The sequence below is a fragment of the Perognathus longimembris genome, chromosome 6 (genome assembly GCF_023159225.1).
Source record: "Perognathus longimembris pacificus isolate PPM17 chromosome 6, ASM2315922v1, whole genome shotgun sequence".
Classification (NCBI taxonomy): Eukaryota; Metazoa; Chordata; class Mammalia; order Rodentia; family Heteromyidae; genus Perognathus; species Perognathus longimembris.
This window is the reverse complement of record NC_063166.1, coordinates 61,219,644-61,244,220: the sequence shown is the minus strand read 5'-3', so window position 1 is coordinate 61,244,220 and position 24,577 is coordinate 61,219,644. Positions and strand designations below refer to the sequence as shown.

Sequence of the window (24,577 nt, the reverse complement as noted above, 5' to 3'; positions counted from 1 at the left end):
GTCTTTGAATGTAGAGGCATTACACAACCCTGTGTGTGTTTGTATGTGTGTGTGTGTGTGTGTGTTCTTAGCATACTCCAAGTGTTCAAGAATTGCTTAATCAGTGTTTATTGAATTGAATGAAACTTAGACAAGTAGTGTAGTTTGTCTAAGTTTGCAGATTACATAGTGGTGGAAAAACCAGATCTGTAGAGTCTAGAAGCAGTGTCATTTCCTACTGTGAGTCATTTATTAAATCCTCCTGTTTTACTCTTTAGCTACTTTACACTTAGAAGTTTTCATTACTTCCTACTTCCAGGAGAAGAAAGCAAGCACGGTAGGTCATAATTATCTATTTCTTGCCACCACCCTAAGGACTTCTTCAGTGCCGGCTGCTCTCTTCTCACTGAATTGTCTTTCTCCTCTCAGATCATCTCTGCCTTGGCTGCTTAATGATTGAACATGGTTATTTAGTACTTTTATTATTAGTGTTATCAATATTTCCTCCACAGCCATATCTGTAGTATCAATATTAAACATGGCCTGCCTCTTCTGTATGTAAAGAAAAACTTATGCCCTCTTTTCACTCTCCTAGTTCTTTTCATTTGTTTCTCTTTTCCATTCTCCACATACTTCTAATAGAGAGGTCCAAAGCATGCATTCTCACCTTTCACCTGTTCCTTAATCCATACCAACCTTGATTCCATTCCCATCCCTCCTCCAGACTTTACTTTCGGAAGCCACAGTGATTGTCCTGTTTCAAAATATACTGACCACTTTTCGTCCTCTTGGTTGCTGATCTTTTATCAGAATTTTACATTATTTATGTTGTTTGGAACACACCCATGTATATGTGTGTATGTATATGTACTATTGGAGTAAAATATGTTAATGGGTCGGCTGCAAATGGAATAACATCCTTCATGTTAGAATCACAACAGGCTTTAAAATTTATGACACCCAACGTCTTAATTTTTATATTAGAATTAAGGCTTAGGATATGGATGCTGTCACAATCACACAAAAATCTGGTAACCATCTTAAGATGGGCATCTTTTCTTAAATGTCATGTCAACTACTACTTCCACTATGGCACACTGTAATTTCTAGGAGAGAAAAAGCAATTTCATTTGTGCTAATAATTTAGCTGAGATTGTGTTATTAGAAAGCAATGCAGTTGGATATATAATAAAAAAATTCTGTGAGACTATGAGTCTCACAGATCTAATTAATCACAGAAAAAGTCAGAAGTGGTGCTGTGGTTCAAAGTGATAGAATGCTAGCCTTGGAGAAAAGAGGGGCTCGAGAACAGCACCCAGGCCCAGAGTTCAAGCCCCAGGACAGGCAACAAATAAGTAAATATAAACAAATAAATATATATTTACTTAGTTATATATTTATATATTGCATATAAATATATTTATATATGTCCTTTGTTAAAAATTATTCCTTTAGAAATATTTTTCCTCTTACTTTTTTGATACAGTTACTTACAGAGTAAAAATATTCATCAGCTGTTAGTGTGTAGTCAACCACCCTAAACCTTAGTGTCTTGAAAGGGCAAACATTATTTTAGGTCCAGTTTCCATAGGTTCAGAGTCTGGAGTGGGCTCTGGTGGGTCAGTTTCTGGGTCTCAATTGGACTTCTGTAGTGAACTTCTGATGGAAGTGTGACACTGCTGATGGAATGTCCTCAGTCTGAGGCTTTAGGTAGAAGGGCTAGCTGGCTTCTGTCTGGACCATATGGTCTCTCCTCCTTCAATAGCCTTCTCCAGCTTGCTCTTTATAGGGCCCTGGCAGCATTTCCTATATTGTTATGTCTATTGTGGTTTATATGCCAAAGTAAATCATTCAGACTGTGAGGAAATACACACCACCTATTGGTGATTAGGCTTACAAAGATACATTGGAAAGAGTTATGGATTCCCAAAAGGCAATCATTTGTGCTTCCTTTTGCAATCAGGTACAAAAAGTTGTTTGCTATTTTTTTTGGTGGTTTTTGTTTTTCAAATGGATAGAAGGTTTTCTCTATAAGAATGTAGTTTCAGCAGGGACCAGGTTGGGGTGGAGGGAGGTGGAGAACTGATTCAAAACTTCTTCGTCTACCAGAAATACTGATGCAATGTGACATTCCCAACCAGATTACTGCATACTTGGATATACCAACATTAGAGCCCTTTAACTGCCTTGACATAGAGAACCCCCTCCATGCCCTGGACTTCAGGTTGTCAAGTGATGTTCTTAAAAAAAAATAGAAACAAGTCACATCCTTCCTAACATGGTTAACAGGCTCCATCTTCCTATCAACAGCTGTTAAAACCAGTATTGCCTCATATCCGATAAGGAATGAGAAAAAGGGTGCAGGTCACGTAACAAAAGAGGGAAACCTTAAGTCGTCTTTGAGGCTATCCATGTGTTGTTGTGTTAGTCAGCTTCTATCACTCTAACAAATACCCATGACAACCATCTTATAAAATGAAAGGGTTTGATTTTAGCTCATAATTTTTGAGGTTCCAGTCCATTGTCAGGATCTAATTGTTCTTAGGCCTCTGTCTGGGGTGCTGGATGGCAATCTTGGGAGCATCTCATTCCCTTCATGGCTGAAAAGAGAAAGAAAGAGGAATTTGCTAGGTTCCCATGCTCCCCTTCAAAAGTACAGTAGAGTGCCTGGGAGACCTCCCACCTGTCCTCACTGCTTAAAGTTTCCATCATGTCTTCCAATTACTTTAGCACCTGGGCCTTTGAGAGACAAGATTCAAAGTAGGAGCTGTTATCAGTCTTTTGCTTTGTTGTGCAATATTTCTTTCTTCACTAGTGACTTTAGGGTGACATTTTAGTGTCTAATAGACTCCTCTCATCCTCTCCCTCCCCTTCACTCCCTTCTCCTCTACCTTCCTCTCCTCTTTCTTCCTCTCCCCTCCTCTCCTTCCTCTCTCCTCCTCTCTTTCCCTCTCCTATTCTCTCTTCTCTCCTCTTCCCCTTCCTCCTCTCCTCTCTCTTACCTCTTCTCCTATCCCCTCCCTTCCCGTTCTTCCCCTCCCTTTCCCTCCTCTCCCTCCCCCTTTACTCCCTTATCTCTTCTCCCCTCCTTCCCTGTTTGCTCTCATCCCCTCTTTTCTCCCCTCCTCTCCCCTTCCCTTTTCTTTCTACATTTTTTTTCCCTTCCCCTTTGTTAAGAACATGGAAATAATTCAAAATCTATGAGAACACAGGGAAAGTGGAAATTTTACCTCAAGAGTCACCACTCTTGGAAAATGCTGATGGGGATGTTTTCCATAGTGAAGAAGTAGAAATCATTCCAGAACTTGTTCTTATACAGCCTGGGCCCACAACATGCATTTTTCTAGGATGAGAAACATGTGAGTTGGACCGAGGATGAGTTCAGTAGGTTTTGTCAATGAAGCATGGAAAGGGATCAGTCCTTGCTCTGAGCTCATCTATTTTTAAGCTGAGTGTGCTCTGGGAAGATGCAGACATCAGCATATTTCCATCTATCTCAACCTACAGGGCAACGGGTGAAAAGGAAGGAAGGTGCTTATCTGGTGAATGTATACTGGGTGGGGAGCCACTGAAGTTGAAAAGTTCACTTTATCATCATCTGCTCACTTGGTGCCATATAGAAGTGAATTCATTACCTCTGCAGTTGTTCTTGTGCAAGATACCCTATGCAAGGTTTTCGACTCTGAAGCCTAACTCCCGGGGTTCAAAACCCAGCTTGAGCACTCTGGGTGTCTCTGAGGAAGACTTTTAATCAGTCTTCACTTCGGGTTTATCTTCTGTAAGAAAAACGACTTCAGAATAATCTTGTCTTGATTAAGTGAGATAACGCATGTAAACACTTGGCAGAGCACACACATAAGTGCTCCAGCTTGCTAGCTGGTTGCAGCAGAAACTTCAGCAGATTTGAGAATATATTCAGTCAGCAATACGATATGAAGTGGGCACTGTTTGCTTTCTGCTTTGGGGAAGGCACACACTGTATTAAAAAGGTTGCTTTGTGCAATGAATCAAGATGACCTTTAATCGCTAGCTTTATATAAACATGAAAAAACCATGAATCAAAAATACCAAATCTGAGAAAAAAAAAGAGGTACCTACAATCTGTGAGGTTCAAGTAGGTGAAATTGATGTACTTACAGGTTACAGTCACAGACTGTCAATTTCATATGGTACAACAATGTAATCATTCTGAAAAAGCAGTAGTGTTACTTTTACTAAATTGACCATCTAATGACAACAATGTGGAAAACATGCATTAAGTACTTTATTGTTAATGGCTATGATTGTACTCTAAAACCTTGGTGTGTCTGATGCCACAATGGATAAGTAACATTAGAGAATGCTATTTTCAAGGCCAGATACTGCGTTACATGCCTTCATACATACTTAGGAAAGAGCTGTAGTAGGATTATTGTTTGAGGCCAGCATAGGTAAAAGCTAGTGCGATCTTGTCTTTAGAAAACAAATCAAGCATGCTTGTACATATCTATAATCAAAGCTATGCAGGAGGTAGAGAGGTAGGAGAATCTAATCAGTCCATCCCTAGGCAAAGGGTAAGAACCTTCCAGAAAAGCAGACTGATGAAAATGGGGCACATGAGATCCTGAGACTAAATACCAGTACTAGAAGAGCTAGGTAGGTGGGTAGGTAGGTAAGTAGGTAGATAGATAGACTGATAGATAGATGATAGATAGATAGAATATTACTTCCATGAATCTGCATAATCTTTCCTCAAGTTTAATTGTATACATCTAAGTGACTTGTAAATCTATTTCTTAACAGTCATTTTCTTATATTCCTTTTTTTTTTGCCAGTCCTGGGCCTTGGACTCAGGGCCTGAGCACCGTCCCTGGCTTCTTTTTGCTCAAGGCTAGCACTCTGCCACTTGAGCCACAGCGCCACTTCTGGCCATTTTCTATATATGTGGTGCTGGGGAATTGAACCCAGGGCTTCATGTGTAGGAGGCAAGTGCTCTTGCCACTAGGCCATATTCCCAGCCCTTAAAGGTCATTTTCAAATCAGAGGTTTGAGGCCATATACTTGGATGAGTCTTACATATTTATTATCTCATTTGTTTCTAGCTTGTGTTCATGCTTAAAATACTACTTTAAAAGTATACAGTAGTTTCAAAGTACAGACTCTGAAAAATCTACCTCCCCCTTCTCCATTTCTTTGGCGATCTGTGATCTAGGGCCAGTGAGTTAACTTCTCTCTAGCTCAGTTTTCACATATATGAAAAGGAATTAACACTTGTACCTTTTAAAATGTCAGTGGGGATTATATGAATTAAGACTGTGTTATTGGATCAGTACTTATCAAATGCCGTGATGATGATTATTTTATGTTGTTGTTATGGTGGTGGTTCTAGTGGTTGTTATTTTGGAGATACAGGGACTTTAAAACAGTGCCTCAGCTTGCAAGGCAGGAACACTACTACTGAGCTATATACCTAGCCCTTATTATTCTTCATTATAATCTCCTTTATGATACTTTCATGCACTGGCCATTAGGAGAATGACTTCTTATGTTTTAAGATGAGAAGGTGAATTAGGGAAAGGAAGGGAACATCAAAATGGCGAGACAAAGGATAGTGAACTAACACAATAGTGATACTCACAAGACAATATGTTGGAAATTAACTGTACAACTCATGGGGCTGGAGGAGTTAAGAGGGTGTGTTGTGGGGAGGTAAGGTGTAAGAAAAACAATGGAGGGGGTAACAAGTGTGACAAGAAATACACTCACTATCTCATGTATGTAACTGTAACCCCTCTGTACATTACCTTGATGATGCAATTTTAAATTTTAAAAACAATATATATATATATATATATATATATATATATGTTTAAAAAAAAGACAGAAAGAAACTGGACCAGTTTTCCTGGAATGTGAGCCAGACATCTGTAGATCTGTCCCTTGGTCACTATAAATTCATGTCACATGAATATGATGAATGTATATAAATATTCATATAAATAATTATTATTCATTTAGAAATGATGTGCCTATCAATATAAAGTCCATACCACCTGCTTCACCCCACCAAGTCATAAAGTTGTCCTTTCTTCATCATCTCTTTTGCGAGGACTAGTCAGAGGAACTAAACTAACTCTCTCCCCCTCCCTATGTTGACTTGGCTGGGAACTACCCCATCTGTTACTGCCTTTTTATGTTCTAGGGCTATTGATTTTTCAGGTGTGTTCCTTCTCAAGAAGCAGCTTGATGTGACCATTCTAAGGGTAGTAAGTGAGACCTGGAAAGGTGGCAACCTTTTCTCTGACAAGAGCCACTTGGATATTTATTATTATACTCCAGGGCCATATAAAATGATCAGTATAGCCAGAAAAGCTGCATAAAGTGGATGAAAGGCATTGTGTGCCTGCCTCATCATGTACCAAATGATTTCACCCACTTTACATGGCTCATAAACTGGATGTTTCTCTACTCTTGCCATGAACAGGCATCCCACGGTTTATTCATTTTTCCAGCACAATTTTATTGAGCATCTGCTAAGAGACACAAAGACACAAAAGGGCCAGACTGAAGAAAATATCTCTGCCTCTTCAGACTCAGTTATCTGTAGGAGTCTCAGCACCATCTGGTAAACCAAGAAGATTCAAATGACAAGGGAAGGACCTGAATGACTGACTATTGCTAGAATCTGAGCCCACAATGGTAGACAAAGACTCATATAACAGATTGAAACTAGGGATGGTTAACTAAAAGCAAAGGTTTAAGTAGGAAGCATCATTTCCTAATATAATTGATGAAAGATTCAGATACAAATGGAAACTGCTCATCAGACCAACAGCCAGGAAAACCACAGCCTGAGTGAGAAAGGAAGGGCTACAGATTCCAATTCCAAGGAAATTCAGATATTAGAATTTTCTGAGGAGTATAAGACAGCCACTGTAAAATTGTTACCACAATCAATTACAGATTGTTTGAAACAGATGTCAAAGTAGAAAGCCTCATCAAAGAAATAGAAGCTTAGCAATCAATCAACCACCCATCCACCCACCCAGCCAGAAAGGGTCAAATTGGAAAATACAATGTCAAGTATAAAAATACTCATTGGATAGACTCAATAATAGAGTAAACTTTAACAAAAGAGGAGGACAATAAATTGAGGGCAGACTGATCGAATTTACTCCATCTGCACAAGAGAAATAAAATCTATTTTACTGTAGCAAAATATCTAAGATTTTGTCACTGAGTTTGATAGGCACAAGAGACTTAAAGAGAATTGAAAATATAATGGCAGAAAACTCCCCAAGGGGGAGAAAACTTATCTAGAAAACTTGGTAAAAGACATAAATCTACAAGTTCTAGAAATGGACTACACCTTAAACAGGATTGACCTGAAGCAAGCGGTTAACTGCATAAAGTTTTAGAAACTAAGAAAACAGACAAAAGGAAACTATAAAGAAATCAAGGTAGAGTCCTAAAAAAAGTTCCAAGTAGGATGTAAGAAGAAATGAAAATTGGCAAATGGTATGCACAAGGCCATGCAGGTGACACATAATCCAATATATTCAACTATTAGGGAAATGCAACCCCAAACCCAGTAAGATAGTACTTCACACCTATCAAAATGAAAATTATTAAGAGACAGACATTATCAAGCACCAGCAAGGTTGTCGTGAAATCAGTTTATTGATACAGTATTGTAGGAATGTGCTATGCTCAGAACTCTGGAAATAATCTGACAGTCTCTTGTAAAATTAAACATATAATTACCAGATGACACAATTAATTATATTTTTAGCATGTTTCTAAGAAAAATGAAAAATATATTGTTATACACACAAATCATATACAAATAATCATAAGAGCTTTATTCCTACATTTTGTTCAAACAGTGAATGATGAAATAATATTGTACATCCATCCATTTCATAAAATTTTTATTACTACCCTGCAGTGAAAGGAATGAACTATTATATGTGTATGGGATACACTCGCAGGACAAATCATTGGTGTGTTGCACCCAGAAAGCCAATTCACAAAGGTTCCATTTACATAAAAGTTTGGAATAAACAAAACTTTAGAAGTGGACAGCATACTTGAGGTTGCAAGGCATTAGCCCCAAATGTGGACAAGGATATCCTGCATGATCTTTTGGTGATGATATTGCTTCAAGTCTTGCCTGTATTGGGAGAATGTTTGAATACACTCATGATAAAACTGCAAAGAAATAGATACATGTGTGTACAACCACAAGTGGGTATGAATAAAGGTTGGGAAATCTGAATGAGTTCAGTGGAGTATATCACTGCTATCCTTGTTGTAATTTTGGACCAAAGTTTTGCAAGCAACATGTTACCTTTAAGTGTAATTGGAGACCAGGAATTGATGGCTCATGTCTACAATCCTAGCCACTCAGGAGGCTGAGATCTGAGGACTGTGGTTCAAAAACCAGCCTGGGTCGGAAAGTCGGTGAGGCTCTTGTCTCCAATTAACCACCAGCAAACCAGAAGTGGCATTGTGGCTCAAAGTGGTAGAGTGCTAGCCCTGAGAAAAAAAGAGCAAAAAATTGCTGAGGGACAGTGAGTTCAAGCCAAACAACTGACAGAAGAAAACAAATAAGAAGAGAAATTTAAGTAGAAGAGCACATGAGATATCATTTAGCACAAGAGCTTGAGAATCTATAATCTCAAGAAAGTTGTCAGTAAAATAAAACGATCCCTAAATACTCCTTAATTGTTCTTAATAATATCAGTGATCTTAGAACATCGCTAGATAAATATGATACAGTTGCTTCTCCCTATTAGGAGTACTTCCTAATGTCATACCATCACCTCTACTGCTTTCTTGGTAATTAGATAGTAGTAAACTATCCCTTGGTGTATCAAAGGATGCTAGTTGCTGAAACTGAAATAATTTCACACTAATATGTGTTTTGTTTCTAATAGGAAAACGAATTAGATATGGAAATTTTGAAAAGTTAAATATATGGACACACTCTAAGGACTACCCGTGATACTGATTTGTTTTTTTGAAGTTGGAAACAGAGGTATTGAGTAGTAAGTCTCAAGTAAATAGTAAAGAAATGTGTTGTGTATTTTTGAAATTTTATGTACCACTCATTTAAAACATTAATATGTTAATTGTTTTTCTTTGTTCCAAGTGAACACTTTGATGTAGCTCACAAGAACATACAAAAGACTTTTTTGGTGAAAGGGAATAATTTATCTAAATCTCATAGGACTTACATTCTTGTTATAGTTGAATCAATCATTAGTAACATGAAAAAAGTGCACTAAATGGTGTGTTAAATTAAAAAACATAAAAATTTTCAACATAAAGCAGTGATATAAAATGTGTGTGTTGTTGGTTTTTTTTTGTGTGTGTATGTGTGAGTGTGTGTGAAATTGTTTATATGTCTGTGGCCCAAATAAAGAATAATAAAATACCAGGCCCCTGGTTTGAAGCCAACCCTGGCAGGAAAGGCCCTAAGACTCTTATGTCCAATTAACTATCTAAAAACTGGTAGTGGAACTGTGGCTCAGAGTGTTAGAGCAAAAAAGCTCAGAGACAGACCCATGAGTGACCCCCCCAACACAAAAAGAACATGTTCATGAGACATGTTCACAATGTCTCGATAGTTTAGCACATGCCTGTGATCCCATATAAAGGGGAAGAAGAGTAGCTGGGTGCAGTGGGGCATACCTGTCCTCTCCAACAATATAGGAGAGTACAAGCAGGGGGACCACAGCATAGACTAGCTTGTGTTTAAAACAAAGCCTTATTATAAAAGTAATGAAGGCAAAAAGAGCCTGGAGCTGTGCTTCAACTGAACAGATAGAGCACCTGCCTAGCAAGTAAGAGGCCCTGAGCTCAATCTCCAATATTGCTAATAAGAAACAAACCAACAAACAAGCTATGCAAATAGGGAAACAAAATAAAAGAACACATCAATATAGACGTTTTTAAAAAGTGAAAGCAAGTGGAAAATTAGGATGTACAAAACACAAACACCCCCAAAACAGAGAGAGAGATGGTACAGCAATATGCCAAAAACCCCTGTGGAAATATTAAAGAGATTTTCAGTTTGTCTCTGAGTTTCCCAGCCTCACAAGCAAGTAAAACAGTGGGAGCAGTGCCAGAAAAATTCTTGTATTTCTCTTTTTATCTTTTTATGTATATCTGTGCATTCAAAAAATGACATATGTACAGTTACTCATGTCTCAGCACTAGCTGTAAAAGCCTAACTTAAAAACAAAGTGAGTGTTAATCATCTTGGGTCCATACATTTGTGCTCCTCTAAAGAAGACACTATTTGATTGTGAAATCGCACTCACAGCGGTTAATCACATTAGCTTTGGGTAATTAGGGTAAAAAGCTACTCATTACTAGCAAATCCAGGAAACATAAAACCATTGACTCAGGTGTGAAACAGTCCTCTGGTGTTTGGTTGGAAGTATGGTGACTTCAATATTTCCCTTCCTGAGACCATACCTCTTTGTGATTTGACTTTATAGAACTTATCACCAAAGTGGTACACACTATTTCCTCAATGTTTTAATGGTGCCAAGTTGTGACTGTCTTTGTCTAGTTGAATGTGCTAGAAGTGTGTCATACCTGAGCCTCGACTTCAAGCAACCTGTGGAAGTTTTGATTCAGCCGTGCATCTTACCTGTGGCTAGAGAACAAGATGAGACTTGCCTGGTAGATGAGAAACTTGTGGAGTCGCCGTTATCATCCTATACCAGCTATCAACTGAAGTTTACAAGTTGATCACATCCATGTACATGAATGAGCAAAGCTGAGTTCAGCTACATCTTCCCCATATCAATGGAGCTAGATCTGGTCCTTGTGTTCATGAGCCAATGTGAGCCTTTACGGTATAACATTGAAAGTGTGTATTTGTTTGCTATTATGTTCACAAGCAACAGTTATTTCTAGCATCATCCAATCTCAAGAAACTATTAGCTATACAGCCATGCGCATTCCAGTTATTGGTTTTCATGTAGCTCTCAGACTAGTATATGTAAAATGAAAAGAGCTGGAGATGTAGCTCAACAGAACAAGGCAAAAAGGGCCTAAGTACAAGGTCATAGGTTTGATAACCGGAAGTGTACAAAAATTTTTTGGGTGGTATAACTAAAAAATATTTGGAGTATAATGCCTTATTTATAAATTTATTTATTAGCTGTGAAATGCAATGCAAATTTAGCTTACTGAAAGGCTCTCTACATCACAATAATATATCACATTTAAGTTTTCTCAAATGCATTTGATTCGGTTATACTGGTCAGAGTGATAATGTAATCCAGGTATCGTTTGATATCCCTTGATATATTTGTAGTGAATTTAAATTTACATAGAAAACAAAATGTATTTAATTTTTGTGAGGGGATTACTAGAATGGGTCCTAAAGCAGAACCATTTTTGATGATTAAATACACTATTTAGTTGAAGAATGTTAAGAATAAATGCCAATATTTAGGCATGCTGGATATTTAAATCAGATGTAACCTAAAAGTAAAAGTTGCTAGCCTTTCAGAGAAACAAGTGGCATGTATTTTCTCTCATGTGTGTAAGCTAGATCCAGAAAACAACTGGACACCATGTATTATACAGGACTTGAGGCACTCATACACAATCAGACACCTTTTAGGAAGGAATCCAAAGGTATAACTCCTCTGAAGATCTAAAATATTGTTTATAATACTGAATTCCAAGAAATGGAAAATATATTTATATTGTTGCTGTTATCTGTTTTCGCTTTTTTGTCTTTTCAAGTGGGGCACAAGGGAGGCACAATTGAAGAAAGGTAGGGTGAATAAATGTAGTTATGATATTCAATAGACATCATGTAAAAAATGAACTATGCATCTTGTGGGCAGGGAAGGAAGGGAAAAGCTGGGGGAAAGTGAAGGAATGGGTGACATTGTCCCAAAAGAATTGTACCTGACATATGGAATGGTAAAGCCTGTGTGTCACAGATTAATAATAACAGTAAAATTATACTAAAATACATTTGCTAGCTTTGCTTAGATAAAATAAAGACAAGGGAAAGAGGTAAATGTACATTGGATCTAAATGCATTTTTCCATTTATGTTTCATAGTTGGCAGGAACTATATGATTCAGGAATACAAAAAAAGGATTTCTTGGCTCAAATCTCGTCAGCATTCACAATTATTGGGTTTGTAGCTAGAGATAAAAGGTGACTCAACATAAGTGCATTCTATTTGAAGAACTAAAATTTGTCTTTTCCCATTTGCTTTCTGAGTTCACATGCATTTATAATATGAGATTTCACTATAATAGTTCTATACACATATATAGTACACTTTGAACAAATCCAGCCCTTCTACCACATTCCCATTATCTCGACTCCCACCATTGCCATTATCTTTTCACAAAAGGAAATGGTTCTCTTGGCCTTCTTTGCAAAGACCACTTTGAGGACTATGAATATTCCTAGTCTTAAAATAATAGTTCTATTTGTAATAATGATATATAAAATCACTATAACATTTAAGTAATAAAGCAATTATACAAGGACATACATACTATACCCACATTTCTATATCTATCTCACAGATAATGTAAAAGAGTATTACTTTCAGAACAATTGGATCATATCTGAAGCCATTTAATTAACACTTTTAGATTTTAACTTTACCTGAGTTACAATAGCAGTTGAATTTAATCTAAATGGCTAATAACATTACTAAAGAGTAAATTATTTCTAAATTGTCCTTCTAATTTAAGATAAAATGGTTACAAAGAATTTGAAGTTTGTCATAATTTCTATAATTAGCATTTCTCCTGTATCTATGTCTAATTCCAGAGTGTGAAAAATATAGGGAGATTATATATACTCCTTTTGCTCATTTTACTTTCTTATTCCCTAAATTTGTTGGCTATGATAGTTTTATATCTGTAAAGCTTCTACCTTGATGCTCTGTGATAATAATTCTTGAAATATTTTAAAATTAATTATCAGAGATATAACAATCCTATTAAAATGGAAACTGCAGAAAGTCCTTAGCTACATCAAAAAAAAAGGAAACCCAAATTAACACATTAATAGTCAAATGTAGATTTGAATCATACTCAGTTTCCATTTCCTACCTATCAGATTGTCAGCGATCTATGATTTTAAGCACACCTTCTACCAGTAAGGCTGAGGAAATAATCCTCATTGTGCATTTCTTGGTAAAGTGCATTTACTTTACTGCTATTGAAAGTATTTAGCAATATCTATCTGAACTACAAATACACTTTAGTTAAGAGGCCAGCAATTTCCAGTTATCTAGCTAGCTAGATAGTAGCTAACTAGCTACCTGTATGCAATACAAAGTTTATCCATGTATAATAAAGTGAATCCTCTAAGCACTAATACAAAAGCCTAATTTTGAAATAGCATAAAGAAGCTGGACACCAGAGAATCATTCCTATAATCCTAGCCACTCAGGAGGCTGAGATCTGAGCATAGTGTTTTGAACCCAGCCCAGGTAGAAAAATCCCTGTGAAATTCTTACCTCCAATAAACTACTCAAAAATGCCAAAGTGGTGCTGTGGCTCAAGTGGTAGAATGTTAGCCTTGATCACAAAGAGGCTCAGGGACAGCATCCAGGCCTTGAGTTCAAGTCCCAGGGGCAGCAAAAAAAAAAAAAAAAAAAAAAAAAAAAAAAAAAAAGAAAGAAAGGAAGGAAGGAAGGAAGGAAAGAAGGAGAGAAGGAAGGGAAGCATTTATCAACTAAATTGAATAAATTTTGGAGTATGCATGCCTAAAATACTTTCCTGGGATTAGTCACTGACCATAGCAACTGTTTATGGGTCGGCTATGTGTGTGTGGCTTCAGCGTAAATGTGCAGATGGCTTTCAGGCCCAAGCCAGCTGAGCTTTGGTCAACAGACTTCTCCAGGACCTTTTCATAGCATCTCCTTCCAAAGCTTATAGTAAGACTCTTCTTACTTTATATTTGCTCTTGAAGGACCTTAAATTTCCTATGACATAGACTGATACCACCTTTCAGCCTTTCACAGATGGTTGTCCTACCACCCCAAATCTCATTTCTAATTACCTCTGCATGTCTTTATCTTGCAACTCTTCAAACTCAACACCTCATGATGAACACATGATTTTTCATCTTTCTCTGTCCTACTGTTTGTTTATCACATCATCTTCTTTCCCTTCCTATGCCTAAACTTCTGGATTCATCTATACCTTTTCCTCCCTTTTACCACTGACATACAACAGTGATCTCTTCTATGGCTCAGCAGGTCTAGACTTGACTCAGCTGGGTTCCTGGCTCAGGATGTGGATTACACTCTGTTCTTCCCAACATGTCCTTGTTGTGGGGCCCAGGCTTAATATTGTCAGCCACTGGGAGAAGATTTCTTGTGGTTGGCAGAAATGCAAGTACTAAGCCAAGGGCCCTTACATATCTGGAGTCTCTGTTTGTTCTATTCAGTAACTTTCCATTGGCCAAGGCAAGTTACCTGGCCAAGCTCAACATTAAAAGGGAGGAACTCCAAAACAATGGACACGGAGAGTGATAAAATATATGGGCAATAATATAATCTTAACACAATTTCAATGATTGCTTTCCATGAAATCCAAATAAACATAAACATTTGTGAGCTCTGTTTACACCTCTACTTTTCACACTGTATAATTTCACACTGTTTAATTCTAATTGGGAGAGTAGATGCACTTCCCTATTAAATCTGAATTGGAAATTGAGAGGAAGGTAATATAGATTTCTAGACAAGAGGAAATATATGGCATAATTACATACTCATACTCTGAAGAACTCCCATAATTCCTTTGGCAGATTCCTAGGGATTATCTATTTTCACTCATGTTTTTAACCTCTGGCTTATTTAGAGTGAAATGTGTTGCCATGTTTTTCACTTTCAAAATGAGCCTAAAACAGCTATCCTAGCTAGTGTTATATAAAATGTTTAAAATAGTCAACCATTAAAACATAAACATAGAGTGTATCAAGAAATGAAACCCTAGAATATAAACTTAAAGTTCTTAAAATATTGTATAATTTACTGCTACAATTAGCACATAATTGTTTTTACCATGAGTTGATTGGTAGTTCAAATAATTTGTCTTTCAAAGAATAAGCCTTCTGCAAAGCAAACAATTTAGGATTTAAAGTAAGAAATGAGATAGGTACTCGTAGCATTGAAAATTAATGGATTATATTTATAAAATAAAATCATTCAGTATTTTGTTTGTTTGTATCAGTCGTGGACTTGAAGACAGGGACTGAGTGCTGTCCTTGAGCTAATTTGCTCAAGGCTAGTAGTGCTCTACCACTTAAGCCTTGGCTTCACTTCTGGTTTTTTTCCACACTTAATTGGAGATAAGAGTCTCGTAAACTTTGTTTCTTGGCCTGGTTTCAAATTGTGATCTTCAGATCTCCTTCTCCTGAGTAGCCAGGATTATTAGGCACGAGTCACCAGCACCAGGTTCATCCAGTGTTTTTATTTCTCTTTCTGGCTTCTTCCATTTAGCATAATGTCTTTTGTGTACTCTGTTTAGGATTTTTCTGCAACATAAGCAGATCATGACTTCTCTTACAACCAAGGGAAAAATAAGTAACTGTGAGCTGAATGTTTGTTTCCATGTAATAGCCATTTTGCTACATATGTCTCTCATAATATCATGTCAAGTATCTTAAATTTATACAATGGCATTTATTTTAAAATAATAGATATATAAAGATATTAATTGTAGTTGTAGATCGAGGACATACATCTCTGTCAGAATTTTACATTGAAACAAAGATATCACAGAAAATAAGAAGGCTTTCTTTTCCTTGTACAATAAAATTTGGGCAGACACAATAGTTTCCAGTCACAGGAAATACAATGAATTTGTAGTTGAATGTATAAGAAATTCTCTGTCAAATTACAAATTTGTCAAAACTTTAAATCATTCGCATTCATGTGTTATTATTTTTTGCAGTGTTGAACTCAGGGCTTTATGCTGTATATGTTAGGCAACTGGACAACTGGACAACTATCTCAGCTCTTCTTCTTTTTCTGAGACAGGATCTCACTCCTACCTATGTCTAGGCTGGCCTTGAACATGTGATTGATTCTCTTGACAACATCTATAGTATCTGGAATTACAGTTGTGAACCACCACAATTGGCCCCCATCCATATAGTCTTAAGAAACATGGATATGACAATGCCTTTAGTTTTTAGTTATTCAGTTTTTGCCCAACTGTATTCTTTATGGTGAGATTTATCCAAGAACTATTTGGTTTTAACTTTAAACTTACAATTTCCTACTTCTTTGCCATTTTGTCATCTTCAGAATCCCTTAGATACCTTGACTCTCAGGGAATGTTTTACTTGAAAAAAAAAGTGTAAGTATGGAAGAGGAGAAGAAAGATGAATTTAGTTTTAATAGAGTATTCAAGATTCAAAGTCACAACGTGAATGAAATTAGGTAGCATGCTTTTAGCATGTACTAAATTGATGGTGAATTTCTATGGCTTCACTGGTGTTCTTCTAATAGACTGATACATAAAAACACAAGAAACAAAGTCTCCATATCAACTATTAAGAGACAAAGTTCTGGACTGGAAGTGTGGCTTAGTGGTAGAGTGCTTGCCTAGCATGCATGAAGCCCCAGGTTTGATTCCTCAGTACCATATAAACAGAAAAAGCCAGAAGTGATGCTGTGGCTCAAGTGGTAGAGTGCTAGCCTTGAGCAAAAGAAGCTCAGGGACAGTACCCAGACCCTGAGTTCAAAGGAGAGAGAGGAGAGAGAGAGAGAGAGAGAGAGAGAGAGAGAGAGAGAGAGAGAGAGAGAGAGAGAGAGGGAGAGAGGGAGAGAGGGAGAGAGGGAGAGAGGGAGAGAGGGAGAGAGGGAGAGAGGGAGAGAGGGAGAGAGGGAGAGAGGGAGAGAGGGAGAGAGGGAGAGAGGGAGAGAGGGAGAGAGAGAGAGAGAGAGAGAGAGAGAGAAACAAAATTCTCATGTAAGTTTCATTCTTGGGAAAACCTGAATTCAAATACCCAATGACACCAGTTCCAATAATACTAAAGTATGTACAGTTTCCTGCTGTTTCATTCAATGCATTCATTCCTAATGCACTTTTTTTGGTGTGTGAAACTTGGTTAATCATTAAATAGGTCAGAGAGTAAGAACCACCTGAGATTCTCAACCAATTACTTTCTTGCTATTTCTTCTTGTAATCACGGCTAAGAGTACATAGGGTAGGGTTGTTTTGCTTCCTTTTGTGTAATAGTTAAGTTCTATGTAATTTAAAAAAGCTTATTATTCCCAAGTACCAGTTCCATGATTTTGAAAGTTAGAATCGCTTTAGCTTTGTCCACCAGGGACAAGTTATGGTTTTGGTCAGTGAGCTGGCTACCAGCATATAACCCTGTATTTATGATATCAGAACCAAGTGAAGATTTCAAACAATTATCTTGGCAGTCAGGCTGCCAGGTCTGCTGGCTGCTGTGTTTACAGCAAAGCAAGCCGACACTGAGACAGCTACCAACAACCTGCTAAGTACATAATGGCCCCGATTGCTTTCTATTCTCAGCACCAGAATCACTTACTGGTGTAAGTTGGGTGTTTAAGGGTGAGTATTAACTCATGGGTCACCAGGGAAACATTTAATGAATAACTAGAGGCCTAGGTGATTCTGTATTCTCCTAAATGTCCCGCTTCATTCTTTTTTCTTCTTTCTCTTGTTCTCATCTCTCTCTTACTCTTTGTCTCTCTCTGTCTCTCTGTCTGTCTGTCTGTCTCTGTCTCTATCTCTCTCCCTCTCTTTCTGTCTCTCTTCACTGGTGCAGTTCTCTGAAGGTCACTGTGGGTGGATTCAAATATTTAATGTTCTTTCTTAGGTGATTGACCCAGGTCCAGTGTGGAAGCTGGCTGGCTTGTTATTAGTTGTTGGCCAGTATGCCATAAGTGAATCAGCTTCATAGTAATTACATTCTGGCAAGAAATAAGCTAATAACATATATATAGGAGTTCAGGGGATCTATAATAAATCTGAGTTGTGATAAAAAGACACTTTATTATTCTTTTATACACATTTTTGTGTGAATTGTTTGCAACTTTCAGTTTTGTGATAACTTCAAACTTAAAGAAAATTGGATGACAAAACCAAGAAACAGGTCTACAATCCTTACACAAATTCACTAATTGTTTTTAATTATCCCCATATGTTTTGTCAATCTGTCTACCATGCTCTTACTCTTTCTATTTCCCCCCTGAATCTTTTGAGGGTAAATTGCAGACATGATACCCATTGACCTCTGAAAAGTGTTGAGTGTAAATATTGAGTGTAAATATTCTAAGAAAAAGGACTTCTTTAATAGCTATAGTCCATAGGGGCATGCAAGAATGACACATATGTATTATCTGATTGAGAGTATGTTTTTAACAAACTTTTATCAGATAGAAAGAAACAGAAAAATGATAGTGAATGGCGTCAGATCCAAAATTTGATAGATCACTTGCATTGTGATGGATTATTAGATCTCAATATTCAGCCTTTTACTGTGCTGTATTTCCAGTCTTCTCTACAGAATTCAGTCTACATATAGCTATAATACAATAAAAGGTTGGCAAGATGCAACTAAACTAAAAAGAACTGTTATTAAACTTTGTACATGTCAATACAATAGATAAAACTAGCAGAAGACTTAACAATTCAAATTTGAGCCAGGAACACCTGTAATCCTAGCTTCAGGAAATCAGAAGATTGCAATTTGAAGCCAGCTCCCTGGGAAATTTTGTAAGACTCTTATTTCCAATTACCTGTCCAAAATAGCCAAAAGTGGGTCCCTGGCTTAAGTGATAGACTGATAGCCTTAAACACAGAAACACATGGTCTATAACCACGCCCTGAATTCAAACCCCAGAAGCAGCACAAAACAAAAACAAAACTAATTGAGACTCGGGGTTTTAAGAGTTGATAGCAACTTAAGTAAGCATTCTATTGGTGTGGCATTGTAGTAATAATCAAGATTCAGTCTTTTGTCCTGATGATATTGGGGGTACTCCCCACTATGACCATTGGTTGCCTCATAGCTTCTGTTCACTTTTTAAAGATTGTGTTTCCAAAGGCAGCATTAAGATATAACAATACATTCAATATAAAGAACTCAAGTACTTGAGCCACATTCCCAGCTACTCAAGAGGCTGAGAGCTAGAGGATCATTGTTCAAAGCTAGCCAAGGTAGAGAAGTCCACAAGATTTTATCTCAAAAAAAAAAAAAAGAAAGAAAGAAAGAAAAAAGAGCCAGTTGAAGTGCTGGTGCACGTTAAGTACTAGAGTTACAGCTCAGTGAGCAAGTAAGCCAAGCAAGTAAAGTTCTTAAGTTCAAATTGTGATACTAGCAAACAAATACCAAGAGAAGTAATAATCCAATACATAAATAGGCAAATGAACTAAAGACATAGTTTTTGAAAGAAGCAAAAAACTGGTCAATAAACACATGAAGAAATGCTCAAAATCTTTAGCCCTTAGAGGAATATTAATGAAAGCAAAATGACTCTGAGATTGCATCCCACTTCAGTCAAAATGATTGTCATCAAGAAATCATATAATAATAAATATTGGCAAGAACTCAGAGGAAGGAAGAAAATAGGAACTCCCAAACTCAATTGGTAGGAATATTAATTACTATACTTGCTGTGGAAATCAATATGGAACTTCCTCAAAATACTAGTAATAGTATGACCCAGCTATACTTCACCTGGATATATACCCTAATGAATAAAAATCATCATCATATAATAGAGACACTTTCATATCCATGTGTATTTGTAGTGCTGTTTATAATAGCCAGCTATAAAAATAAGTTAGATGCCCATCCATGGAAGAGTAGAAATAGAAAATGATAAATATATTCCACTGTGTATATACATACACTTACACATATATAAGTGTGTACATGCATATATGTGTGTATATATGCATACATATGTATATGTATATATATGCATCTCTCAATCTAATGAAATATCATCAGCTACAATGCAAAGGGAAATCATGTCACATAGAAACATGGATGGAACTGGACATCATTATGTTAAGTAAAGTAAACAGAACACAGAATGACAAATACCATATGTTTTTATCCATAAAAGTAGAAGTGGGATTAATTAGGAAGAGGAAAGGGACCAGAGAAGAGGAGGGAAGGGGAGAAAAGAATGGGGAGTAAAGATGATCAAGTATATTCTTTGTAAGTTTTAAAAATTCACAGTTTTGCAGTAGAAAAAATGAAACAAATGAAAATGTATTCCTAAGGTGAAGTTAAGATTCATAAATGAGGGCATAGGCTGAACCCTAAGAACTCTACAAAGTGCTGCTGAATTTGTGGCCTCACTTACTTCTGAGGCTGCAGGTTTGACCAGAAAGCTCTCCCTTGCTGACACTTCCAGCGCATTTTCACCTGTTGTAATGGTGTTTGGGACTTGTAAAAACAGGTGATGCACTGTCACTATTCCTCTGAGGTGAGTGACAGAGGCTGGATGGGTATCACCTCTAAGGCAGTTACTCAGGCAAAGATTCAATTTGTGTCCTTTGTAAGGAGTAAATGACACTTCAATGGCAGCAGATTCAGGAGAAGGAGAACATTTCATGGAGACAAGTAGAGATGACTCGTCATTGGATATGTTGAAGGGAGAAGGGAGAGCCTTCTAAGGAACTGTGTAATTTAAACTATGTAGGTACAAAGAAGCAGATTGTCACCAAAAGGTGGCCAGCTGAGGTAGGGCACTGAACAGGTATGCTAGGCATCTCCAATTTGTTACCTGTTTTCAGGAAAATAGGATATATGTCAAGGAAATCCTTTACACCATGTACTTAGTAGAATTGACTGCTCAAGATGACTAACAGATCTTTAAATATCCTAATACATTCATAACATTGTGAAGACATTTTGTCGTGCACATCTTTCCTTAATCAAAGTCCAGCCCAGTAATTCTTGCCTTTGCAAATACAACTTAATGGGATAATTAGAGGCTGCCAATGTCCAGACTTGACATATATTTTATCCAACAAACCTTGGGAAAACAGGCCTGGTTATCTGTAACTGGGGGAGTATAAATCATTATAATGACTATAGAGGGTAGATTGGTTAAATATAGAAAAATTACAAATATGCCCTTTTCCCTGATAGTGCAAGTTTTATAATTTATCTAACATTCACTTATACAATACAAACATAATATTGAAACACAGAGCCGATATCTGAAAATAGGTATTGGTCAAATAAATCTTAGTTAATCCACAAAATACAATGCAGCTGTACAAGAAAAATTGAAGGGGAGGCAGAGGAGTGTGCTATATGTGCTGATTTGGAAATATCTCTCAGGAGGAATGAAAGAATAATGTTCTTTGCATATATTTGCATTAAAGGAACTAGAAGGAGATATAAAAAAGAATAAAAGTGTTTTGTGGTGGGTGGAAACTGGCAGATGGAGATAGGGTGGGTGTGAAAGTCTTAACTGGGTAAACCTTTTTATACTTTAAAAATTTTGAACTGTGTTTATGCACTAGTTAATAAAGAAAAATACAGAAGAAGAACACTGTGTTCCTATAGCAAAGACTGCTGCTTTTCCACCCTAAAATCTTATCTCCAGTTGTTTTTGCTTCTGAAGGAGAATATAGTTCTTTACACTTAACATGATGCTTTCTGGCTTCTCTTGCAGCTAGATGCAGCACAGCGACCAGGGACATGTAATGAAAATTGTTTTGTGATACACCTTCACATTTTTTGATGAGTTGAGTCAGCCATAGGTACCTATTTATCCATTTTCTTCTTCTTAAACTTGGATTTGATGTCTCCAGAGACTCAGCAGGCATTTTCAGCCACGAGGGAACTTGAATATTTAGAGCTATGGACTGAGAAGTCAGAATAGAACAATAGAAACAAATGACATTACGTTGCCACCATACTAACTGTTTGCTGGTTTCTCTTACATGTAAGGAAAACAGGTTTTGTTTTAACTACCACTCTTATATGATCTTATTGTTTTGATTAGGTATTGGATTCTAGGCTAGTTCTTTCTCCCATTTCAATCAGGATTCTTTTTCTGTAATATCTTTCTTTTTGTGAACTTTACTAGGCATTTATCTTTTTCTCTAACTCCTTGAAGTCTTTGGGTGGAAGTAATTAAGGCTTGTGAAAAGTATTGCCGAGAGTCATGAGAGATGTCTATTTATTACCTGTTATTTCGTTTTGCAGTCCAAAGTGTCAATGTTGGAAAAATTACTATAAGTATACCCTGTCATATTTCTTTGTAAGACAACTGTGTGGTTATTTTTTAATATTTCAAAAGCTTTAAAAATAACCATACTTCTTCTGTCAAAATAAATGTCCAGGTTCTCAATCATACATTTAAAGATGTAGTATGCATTGATTTTTTAAAGGAAAGTTATTAGCACATTTATATTTTGGCCAGAAAAGAAGTTTGGTATGTAATAGGGAAATGACAATGGAAACATGGATGGGATTTGTTGCTTAGATTCACAGGGGGGTCTGCTGAGATACAGGTTTTTGTGATTTCAATAAATTATATCTACTAAGTATACATTAACAGTTTTTTTTCATAAAAACATTTGGTAATGAAGAGATATGCTATTGTCTTTTTTTAAAGTTTTTATTATAAAACTGATGTACAGAGAGGTTATAGTTTCATACGTTATATGCTATTGTCTTGTTGTTGCAAGTTTCATTCTTTTTTCATATTAGAAAATGAACCAAATTCCAGCTGTGACTGTATTAGTATATCTGTTTTACTTAGACTCTATCTCAACTTTGCTCACTGAAAAGTAATGATGTAGCACTACCCAGGGAATGAATTTGATTACGTTTCCTAACATCCAATTTTGTTCCTACCTGGTATGACATTGTAGGGACTGCTTATGTGAATTCTAATTTACATACCATATTTAGCCATTCCTTCCAGGCTTTAAATAGAAATAATATTCTGAAACAAGTTTTTACATAATTATTCTATATTATGGAGATGGGCTTTCCCACATACTATTTAAAATAACGTGTAGAAAAATGCTATTGGCAAGATATTGGAACTCTTAGGAAAATAAAGAAAAACATATTTCAAAGGAAAGGCTTAGGAGATGTAGCAAACCCTTACATGAAAGAATTTAGAGTTAAGATTTTTTGGAGTAAATACAGAGGATACTGGAAGGCCTATACTCTCATGAATGAAATTAGAAAAGAATACCTAGAGATTTCCCTTCCCCTTCTGCAGCATAAATGCACAGCAAAAGACAGGCTTCTATGAATTAGAAAATGACCCTCACATGATACCAATCTGCGAAATGCCTTGATTCTGGGACTTGCTGGCTTCCAAAACCATGATAAATAAATTTCTATTGTTTCTACTCTGTTTTTGTTTTAGCCACTCAACTAGACTGAAATAGTGGGTCATGGTTTTAAATTCAATATGTAAACAATTGCAATACAGTAGTGAATATGGCCTTTATCCTAAACATTTGTTTTATTCATCCATTCTTTTACATATATGCCCTTTAGAAGATATTCAGTGATCATCCACTGTTTGCTAACACCACAGAGCTATAGATCATGGTTGATCCTTGATATTACAAGCCCTTGTACTGGAGCTTTACAATGAATGACTCCCACACTTAATGCTGCTAAAGAAAAATTGAAATTTGTGCCATGCTTTGAAGGGAGAGTAGGCCATCTGGAAGGGTGTATGTTGAAGAAAGGTGAACCACACTTTGAACTTCAACGATTCCTGCGCATGTTGGAGCTGAGTTCCAGAGCTGTGGTGTGGGTGGGGCAAATCCTGTAGAGATGTACAATGGGAGGAAGCTTGCCTCTTACCAATGCAGCCTTAGAGTGTGAGGTCAGGGAAAGCAGAAATTGAGAGAGCAAGAGGACGTATGAGGTGAGATAGTGAAAGGTAGATGTGGTATGGCCATTTAAGATTTTAAGTGTTCCATTCTTCATTCTCCAGTTAACAGGAACTTCTTAAAAGGCTTTGTGGAGATGGGGGAGACAAGAGTCACCACCTTCAGAGACCAGTAGAGAAAGTGAACATTAAGATTTTTACTATATTTATGGCAAAAAAATAAAATCCCAATGTAGCTGAGAAAGATTTAGAAAATATTTTCCAAATGAATGAATGATACTTTGGATAAGGGTTGAGAAATATCACCTTTTTCAGGTGACCGAATGACTCCTACACTGATGGAAATTTCACTGTTTTCAGCATCATTCCAGTGGATACCCTTGTATGTGACTTTGCATTCTGCCCAGATGTTTCTCTTCAGATAAAATTATGTAACCAGAATTATAAAACAAAATATGTGGACATTTGAGTTTTTGGTTGTATAGAGTTATATAGACTTCCAGAATAAGACTGCTTCCATTTCAACTCCCACTGGTAAGGTGTGAAAATGTATATTTCCTGGATGGCAAATGAGAAACAAATTGACAATATGTCATTTCTCTATGGCATTTACTTGATTTTGCTGAAGTTGAACTACTTTCCTAAATTATTCTACCTTTTATACTACCATTTTTTAAAGCTTGTTGGTTACATTTCAATTGTTCAGGTTGTGTATTTTATTCTTATTGATTT

At 36.7% G+C, this 24,577-nt stretch overlaps 1 protein-coding gene and 1 long non-coding RNA gene across 4 annotated transcripts in view; one reads left to right on the top strand and one right to left on the bottom strand.

Annotated features, from left to right (window-relative positions):
* Positions 1-24,577, top strand: part of Plcb1 (phospholipase C beta 1) — a 616,577-nt gene that overhangs the window by 30,790 nt on the left and 561,210 nt on the right. Inside the window, exon 1 of one of the 3 annotated variants that reach the window (XM_048348814.1) lies at positions 16,935-17,829. The exons of the other annotated variants lie outside the window; for them this stretch is intronic. The gene's annotated coding sequence lies outside the window, so the exon portion shown is untranslated. Of the gene's footprint in view, positions 1-16,934; positions 17,830-24,577 lie in introns of those variants that run through there. 3 annotated transcript variants of the gene reach the window in all.
* Positions 5,949-24,523, bottom strand: LOC125353269. Its single transcript, XR_007211301.1, has 3 exons — positions 24,513-24,523; positions 23,461-23,480; positions 5,949-8,100 (listed from the first exon to the last, which is right to left on the bottom strand). It is a non-coding gene; the product is annotated as an uncharacterized LOC125353269 (long non-coding RNA).